Raw genomic sequence first — 9717 nt, forward strand, 5'->3', positions numbered from 1 at the left:
CTGCTGGTTCTTGCTGTGCTCAATTGCTGTGGATGAAGCAAACTCTCAAGGACTACGGCATCAACATGAAGAATGTGCCTCTCTACTATGACAATGATAGTGCAATCAAGATTGCTCACAACCCAGCTCAGCACTCGAAGACTAAGCACATTCAAATTCGTCATCATTTTCTTCGTGATCATGTGTGGAAGGGTGACATCTCTATTGAGCATGTACGGACTGAAGACCAACTAGCCGATATCTTCACTAAGCCCTTGGATGAGAAGAGATTTAGCAAGTTGAGGTGTGAGCTAAATATCCTAGAATCTTCGAATGTTCTTTGAAAAGGACACTCATCCTAACACTTATGCAAAATTGACGACTTAGATGTGCAACACATCAAGAAACGTTTTTCTTCAATCAATGAAGATTAACACTCTAACTATGAAGAAATTAACGAAGAATTTGATTCTCAGAGCCCTAGGACAATTGTACGCGGTGTCTGTAATCATCATTCTTACACGGTGGGTTACGCCACCACCAAAAGTTGAAATTCTTCAATTGAGGTTTTCCTCAGTTTTTTTGAAATTCCTCAGTTGTCCATTTTCTTCAACTTTGCATTGTCTTCACCTTTTCCGTCGTTTTTCTTCATTGGCTATATATATATATATATATATATATATATATATATGTGTGTGTGTGTGTGTGTGTGTGTGTGTGTGTGTGTATGAGTTTATGTCCTCTACAACATTCACTTATTGATATTTCTTCAAGTTGCTATTTCTGCTAAGTGAATGTGATAGGACCTTTCCCCCTCTATGCTAAACTCAACCCATTATATTCACAAATTCTTCATGTGTGTTCTATTTGAAACTCGTTTGAAATCTTCACTGTGTCCTGTCAGCTGAAGAATTTGCGAACGGTACTTTAAAACCTATCTTATCTAAATTTTCGGCTTTGCCGCTCAAACCGTTCCGCATTCTATGTAATGTTTATCTATTCACCCACGATCTCACACGATCTCCACCTCTCTATACGTGGGTGACACATGTCAAGCAAATGAGAAGGGTCAGGGGCACGTTCGTCCAATTTCTTCGGGCGAACAGTTTTTCACTCCTACTATAAATACCCCTCCCCTTCCTCACTTCACTTTTACTCCACTCGACCTCTCTCCCGCTCGAGCTTCCCAAAACCTAGCGCCGCCGCTACTTCATCATCGCCGGTGAGGAAGAGCTTCACTGCCTCGACCTCGTCGCCGTCGTACTCGCGCTGGCTGCGGATTTCTTCACTCCACCGCCGCCGTAGCTGTCTTCCTCTGCCAAGTTAGGGCGTGGAAGATCTGAACTGACGAACTTCACATCTACACTTCCCAGTTCGTCGTGTTCTTCATCCAGGGTAATTAAAAGTTACTTTTACTGCCCTCTTTGATTCAAATGTTTCCTACAAAATCTTCAAAGGTGTTTTATTCTTCAATTTCACACACACTAAACACCTCGCATGTCATCTGTTCTTGATCCGTTTCTCTAAGCAACATTTTTCTTCAAGATTCCTCAGTTGTGTGGATTTTCGATCTGTACAACTCTGGAACCTAAGACAAAGAACGGTTAGTGAAATTCTTCAAGACACATCTGGTCAAATTCCTCAAACTTGTTCTTTTTTAAAAACCTTCTGAGAACGCATATGACCTCTCCAAATTCCTCGCAACTATACTCTGTTCACAGGTACTCATGTCCGCTGCTGAATCACTAGGTTCTCATTAACTTAACTCATTTGCATCATTCCTCGAAGAAAAGTTGCACACCTCTTCAGAAAATTCAGTTGTTCATATTCCTCAGCTGAAGAAAATGGTTGACGGTAAGAAGCCATAGAAAGGAGGAAAGAGGACTGAGGTCAACATAGCATTTGAGATCCCTGATGACATCTATGCTGGGTACTGCACACCCCTTGAGGAAGATAAAATTCAGCGCAAGGTGCGCATTCAGAAGATTGAGAGGAGATGGGCACGGGAATGGAGGGAGTACAGATATGTCACTCCCAAGTACATGAAGAAATTCGCTGTCACCCCTCCATGCTCAAGACCTCCATTGGCATCTGGCCAAGAAGCAGATCCCACTAGCCTCAAGCGCGGTGAGGACTATCCTGAAGAATGGGCCAAGCGCCAGGCCAAACTGGCCAAACAGGCAAAAGAAGCAGTGAGGAAATTTAATGAAGACTCTGCTGCTGCTGCTACCACTGCTGAGGCCTCTGCTGTGAAGCCAAAGAAGGCCATGGCAAAGAAGCCTGCTCATAAGCCAAGTGCTTCATCAGCAATGCCCTCACGGCCAGATTCCTCAAAGCCTTCACAGCAAATTCCTCAAGCTCCTCCAGCTCCTCCAAAGCCTTCAGCTCCTCCGTCAAAGTCTTCAGCTCCTCCGACTAAATCCTCAGCACCTGTGCATCTCACCACGTGCCAAAGGACAACAGGCATCTCTATTGCCTCAGGAGCTTCTGCTAGTTCTTCAGCTCCACCAAATTCTTCAACTGGCCCCTCTCTGCTGAAGAAAAAGGCCACTGTTGGATGAGGCACTCGACCAAGTCCTCACAAGAAGCAGGTCGCCTTTCAGGTGCCGTCTGATGAAGACAAAGCTGATGATGATGAACTCGCAGAAATCATCAGAGACAGGCAGGTCAAGGCCGCTAGAGCCAAAGGCAGCAATGTGCCATTGCTTCTGGATCCGAAGTTGATCCTAGACTTCATCGACCTATGGCACAAGGATCCCAACACACCTTTGCCGGAGATGAACCTCACTCCTGGTCAAAGTCATGTTTTGACTGCCTTCATTGAAGAAGAGAAATGGAAATTTGAACAAGGAAGGAGAGTGAAGAAAGCACAGTACAAGAAACAATGCTTTCTGAAGCTTTCCCCTGAAGAACTCGTTGCCTTGCAAGCTGAGATCAAGCAATTAAGTGATGAATTTGATCGCTACTATGCTGACTGGCTTGGAGCCAAAGTCAGATTTGTGAATTTGACTGAAAAGTTCACTTCAAATGTTGCAGCCCCAATGCAACAGGAAAACTCTCAGGCTGAGGCTTCTGCTCAGCCGACTGAAGAACATGCCAGCACCGCTGATGAAAATTAGGCTGCTGAAGAAACTCAGAGTACCAGGGCTGATGACTGCATTCCAGCCGCTAAAGAAATTGCCAGGGCAACCTATAGTGTTGCGCCTGAAGAAACTGCCAGGACAGCTGAAGCTTCAACAGCTGTGCCTAAAGAAAATGAAGAAACCGGGCAACTGCGACAGTTGTGCCTGAGGAAATTGAACCAAATTCCTCTGCTCCACCTGTGCCTACTCCAACTCCGATCCTTCCATTTGCATCAGATGTGAAGAATACCAAGGCTGCAGAGTGTGCAGCTGTGAAGAAAAGGAAGGCATAAACTTCATCAGATTCTTCAACTCCGAAGAAGATGAAGCCATTAACCAGCTCTTTTGCAAATCCAATTGATGCTACTCCGATCTCGTCCATGCCATCAAAGGACCTTGTTCCTTTTGATGAAGAATATGTGATTCCAAGTGAATCAGATGAAGAAATTCCTTCTGCTGCTTCGTCGGAGCAGTTGGATGAAGAAATTGAAGCGGATGCAATCCCTTCAACACCAACAGTTTCATCGCCTATGCCTCAGTTCACTGCTGAAGAGGTCGACGTTGAAGAAAAGAGTGAAGATGAAGATGTGGACATTGGGTGTACAACACCAGTGCTGAATGATGATTTTTGGGGAAGTTAGCACCCCAACTCTCCTCTCTTCACACCACTACAACAAATTCCTCAGTCCCCTATCAACACTGAAGTACAAATGGGATCTGAAGAACCTCGTGCAACCCCGTCTGTCCATGAAGAGATTCCAGCCACTAGTGCTGATGAAAATGTAAATGAAGAATCAAAGACCCAGGCTGTAACTGAAGAAGAACCTGAAATTCCTCAGCCTGTGGAGCCTGAGATTGCGATTCCTGAGGTGGTGATGCAATTGACTGATACTCCTCAACCCAAGCCAAAGGACCCCTTCTTGAAGAAGCAGAAATTCAAGGCTGATGACTTCTTCGGCGAGCATGTGTTCTTCACTGACTTCAACCCACATGACTTTGCTCGTCTTAGAAGGAAGCGGTTCTGGACTGCAAGCCAAGCAAACTTTTATTCTTCACTGCTCTTCGACAAGGACAAAGTCTTCGACCATGAGCATATTCCTCACATCGACATGGAATCAATGCCTTGTTTTACCCCTGTCCTTAGTGTGCTTCATGATGCAGGATTACTCAACTTTTGCACGGATATTTGCAATTGGAATGAAGAGCTCATTCTTCAATTCTATGCAACCTTACACATCACAGGCGATGCTGATGATATCAACTCTTAGGTGTTGGACTGGATGACCGAAAACACTCACTATAAGGCACCAGCCTCTGAATTACTTCACGCCCTGCCCATCAGTCCACCCATTGAAGGAGCTCGCTGCCTGTACCAGGAGCCAGAACTCACTGCTCATTACATGCAAGTGCTTATGAAGCCTCTGAAGCCAGGTCAAGCCCCAAGGACCAAATTCCTCGTGAAGGAATTGTAGTATGTACCAAGAACAGTCTATCGCATTCTGACGAAGACTATGAGTCCCATCAAAGGCCATGACTCATCTGATGAGGAAATTGTTGGCATCATGAAGAATCTGCTATTCAACATCATTCATGGCATTCCTGTCAATTATCACGATTTCTTCATGAGGACTCTGGCAAATATTGCACTCTCTCCGTTTGAGTTGAAGCCTTACGCACCTTGGATTATGAGATTCATCAGGACAAGGTCTTCGCTCAACTACAAGGCTGACACTCTCAACCATTGGAGCTACTTGCCCCCCATTGAAGTCCTCAAAAGGAAATTTTCCTCTGCTGATGAAAAGGGCAAGACAGCTACTGTTATAGATGAAGGCATTCGTCCATTGGATGGCCAGTTTCGCAAAGCTGCATCTTATTCCACCAATGATGACTCTGCCACTCAAGATTCTGCTGCTAATGCATCCAAGCCAAATCCTCAAGCCACAGCTCCAAGAGTGATGACTGACCGTGAGCTTCTTCTTAGTCTTCACCAGAAGGTGGATCGAAACCATAAATGGGTTGAGCGTCAGTTTGGTTCTATTCTTCACAACATGACTGCTACACATAATGCAGTGAAGAAAAACCATTACTACCTCCATGAAGTCTTCGGTCGCACCTGGGCTATTCGGTCACATGTATATGGTGAAGAAGATCTGAAGCAAATGGGTCTCAAGGAGGATTTTGACTGGTCTGCACCTCCACCGAAGAAATACAAGAAGGTCAAGGTTCCTTCCTTGGTGGTAAGCTCCTATTCTTCATCACGCGACACCGACGAGTATGAAGACTTGGACGACACTGCAGCAGGCCCTACAACAACAAACGACCCCAACAACGCTGGCGCTCCTTCATCAACTTGATATTCTTCATGTTGGTTAGTCCTCATTTTCGATCCTTTTGGTCATTCGATGACAAAGGGGGAGAAATTTGAGTTAGTCTTCAAGCGGGTCTATCTATATGGGCGTTTTTTTGCTAAGTTACAACTCTCATTCTCTTGAAGACTTTGTTGGATCGAGTTGTAAACTTAAACTCTATGGTGGTCTGATACTTTTGTTGTGTTCTTCTGCATGCTTATTCCTCGTTAATATTAATGCACGCATGCTGAATTACATCAGTCACCATATTTCATCTTGCATTTCAAATTCTTCATATTATATGTCAAATGCGTGTACGAATTACAAGATATAGGGGGAGATCTCCATGATTCTATTCTTCAAGTGTGCATTGCTTCAAAAGCAAATTCCTCACTATGCACATCTTCACGGGGAGTTCTTCTATATCTTGCAATCAAATTCCACAATATCAGTATTTACACTTCATATGATTATCCCCGTTGAAAACTTAACATATATTGTCATCAATCACCAAAAGGGGGGAGATTGTAAGTGCATCTAGTGCCCCTTAGTGATTTTGGTGTATTGAAGACTTATAGGTTAAGGGACTAATGTGTTTATGAGTGTACACAGGTCCATAAGTCTATGAGGAGTTTGATATTCACAGAGAAAGTCGACCCCTAAAAATGTAGTTCTTCAACTGAAGACTTTGGATTTCTGAAGACTTTGAAAGTGAAGAAATTGGTGTGACATGAAGACTTGGTATTCATACGAGGAACATGAAGCGTGAAGACTTTTGTTTTCGTAGTTTCATTTTCTCTTTCTTGAGTCATAGGAAACACCGTACTGTTAAAGGGGGTCGAGGAAATACTAAGGAAAAATTTCCATCTGATGCTCAACTCAAAATCCTACACCTACCAATCCCTTCGAGTGAAGCCATTGGAAATCTCATACAGTTCAGTCAATTTCTTCAGTGACAGAGACGAAGTTCTTCTGGTCGCTGAGGAATTTGTTCTGACCGAGGAGTTAGGAATTCGCCAGTGCGGATTGCCTACACAGTGAGGATCATGATAGCCCTGAGGAATTTGAGCCTCAAAATCCGACCGTTGCTGTGCTACGCGCCAGCTGTCCCAAAATATCTACCCACCTAACGGTCATATCATTGAAGGGCATTTATGTCTTATCATGTCGGGCTGCTCCCTAGGCTATAAATAGCTGCCCCTACAACCACTAGCTGGTTGGCTGCTCGGAGAGAAACCAACACTTGTCATTTGAGAGCATCCCATCCTCCAAGGACTTTGAGCGAAAATCATCAAGTGAGGAAAACCCAAACCCAAACACCTACAAACCCAAAGTGATTGAGCATCACTGAAGAGATTGATCCTGCATGGATCCGACGCTTTTTACCTTTGAAGATTGTGCTTCTTCCAGACGGTTAGGCATCATGGTCTAGAGCATCCAAGAGGAAATTGTGGATCGCCGAGTGACCGAGTTTGTGAAGGTTTGGAAGTCACCTGAAGACTTACCATGAGTGATTGGGCGAGGTTTGTGTGACCTTAGCTCAAGGAGAATACGGTGAGGACTGTGTGTCCGGGACTGTGTGTCCTCATGTTTAAATACCTAGCCGCTCCAACCAGATGTACAACTGACACAGCAGTTGGAACTTGTCTACCAAATCATTGTCTTCACCAAGCTTACTGGTTCTATTTCCTCAACTCTTCATTTCCTCATTACAGTTGTTGTGTGCTTGTTCATATCTGTTTGAAGACTTTGACTGAAGACTTTCTCAATTTCCTCAGTTCAATTTCTTCAGTCTGTTTGTCTTCAGCCTGTGTTATCCTGTGTTTACGTTTTCTGTACTCTGTGCTTGTCTTCATTTCATCATGATGACCATGCTTGTGTTCTGTTATGTTTACTTCTGAGTACTTATTCCGCTACAAGTAGTTCTTCGCTAAGGAATTTCCTCACCCGCAAATTCCTCAGTGAAGAATTCATAAAAATCGCCTATTCACCCCCCCTCTAGTCGATATAACGCACTTTCAACAACCCACCAGGGCGCGTCCCCCCTCCAGGCGCGCCCAGGTGGGTTGTCCCCACCTGGTGGCCCCACAGACTCCAACCCTGATCTATAAAATCACATATTTGGAGAAAAAATCAGAGAAAAAGAATTATCGCGTTTCACGAGACGGAGCCGCCGCCACCTCCTGTTCATCATTGGGAGGCAAGATCTGGAGTCCGTTTGGGGCTTCGGAGAGGGGGATCTTCGATCTTCGTCATCACCAACCCTTCTCCATCGCCAATTTCATGATACTCCCCACCGGGAGTGAGTAATTCCTTCGTAGGCTCTCTGGTCGGTGAGGAGTTGGATGAGATTCATCATGTAATCGAGTTAGTTTTGTTAGGGCTTGATCCCTAGTATCCACTATGTTCTGAGATTGATGTTGCTATGACTTTGCCATGCTTAATGCTTGTCACTTTGGGCCCAGGTGCCATGATTTCAGATCTGGACCGTTTATGTTATCACCATTATATCTATGTTCTAGATCTGACCTTGCAAGTTATGGTCACCTACTACGTGTTATGATCCGGCAACCCCGGAGTGACAATAGTCGGGACACTTCCCGGTGATGACCGTAGTTTGAGGAGCTCATGTATTCACTATGTGTTAATGCTTTGTTCCGGTTCTCTATTAAAAGGAGGCATTAATATCCCTTACACTACTCGGGAAAAGCCTAGCAGTAGCGCTGGTTTTTTGGCCTAGCAGTAGTGCAGGGTGCCGCGCTACTGATAAGGCGCTACAGCTAAAGGTTAGCAGTAGCGTTCGTCCACACACGCTACTACTATACGTACTTAGTAGTAGAGCGTTTTTTATAAAGCACTACTGGTAAATACTAGCAGCGCGCGTCTGTGCCCGCGCTACTACTATTATTCCGTATTCTATTTCTTTTTCATTTTATGTCGTATTCATACACCATTATACAAGTTTTCATACATTAGCAATTTAGAGATTGTTTATACATCATAATGAGTTATTACATCACTAGGTGAAAGAACCGTGGATTAGTTTCAAGTGGATGGATCAAGTTAATTCTGAGCCATCGGTGTAGTAGGTTTTGTCTACCATCTTCCGCACATTCTTTGAAGAATGAAAATAAGCTATCAATGGAAATAAGCTGTCAACTATTTTGAAATAAACAATATAAATTACTTAATAACTATGTTTGAGAAACTCACATAGCGGTAGAATTGGAAGCATATCAACAAGGACCCAAATGTCCATATTGTCTTCGTCGATGTCAGGATCACCAAGATCCATGGTGACAAGCATACCCTCATGAAAATCATACGTCTAGCAAAGTGCTTCCCAATTCGGGCAACCAAAATGGGTTACGCTCTCAGAATTGTATAGATTTACATCAAAATCCATACCATGATGGGTCCTTAGGTGAATTATCTTTGTTTCCATACTTTCATGATCTTCAAAATCCATCCTCTCCAAGACATAGCGTCTTGCATGGCATGGGATAAGCTAGTCAAATTGTAAAAGACGAAAATTACACGTTGAAGAAGCAGAAGTTGTGCTTAATTACGAAAAAAAACACTTGTCGTCGTTGCGTACCGTTTCAACATCGAAGGTCTCCTGGAGCTTAATGCTGAAGCCTCGACCTTCTACCAGGTGAGGCATGTCGCACAGACCCCGGTCGTTGCCGCACCAGTCGCACTCCGCCGGGAGACTTTCGTCGTCCGACGTCGACGACATCGACGACATTTCCTATTTTCATAATTCAAAGATTAAACTTGTACAATTAAATATATGTACTACAAAAACTAAATTAGATCATTATTATTCATCACGGGTTGACTATCGGTCTGTCGAGTATTTTCTTGAAAACTCTCAGCTCACGTGGTGTATATATTCGACCGTCGGTGATGGTAGCTCCTCCTTTCGTTCCTGAGTGCATTACACAAAAGTGTCTAGCACACAGTGATACGTCTCCAACGTATCTATAATTTATGAAGTATTCATGCTATTATATTATCAACCTTGGATGTTTTATATGCATTTATATGCTATTTTATATGATTTTTGGGACTAACCTATTAACCTAGAGCCCAGTGCCAGTTTCTGTTTTCTCCTTGTTTTTGAGTTTTACAGAAAAGGAATACAAAACGGAGTCCAATTGACGTGCCAATTTTTGATGAATTTTTGTGGACCAAAAGAAGTCTCGGGAGTGCAAGAGTTGCGCCCACCCCCTGGGGCGTGCCCCCTGCCTCGTGGACAGCCCGGA

This window comes from Triticum aestivum, chromosome 6D, assembly GCF_018294505.1.
Source record: "Triticum aestivum cultivar Chinese Spring chromosome 6D, IWGSC CS RefSeq v2.1, whole genome shotgun sequence".
In the NCBI taxonomy this organism is placed as follows: Eukaryota; Viridiplantae; Streptophyta; class Magnoliopsida; order Poales; family Poaceae; genus Triticum; species Triticum aestivum.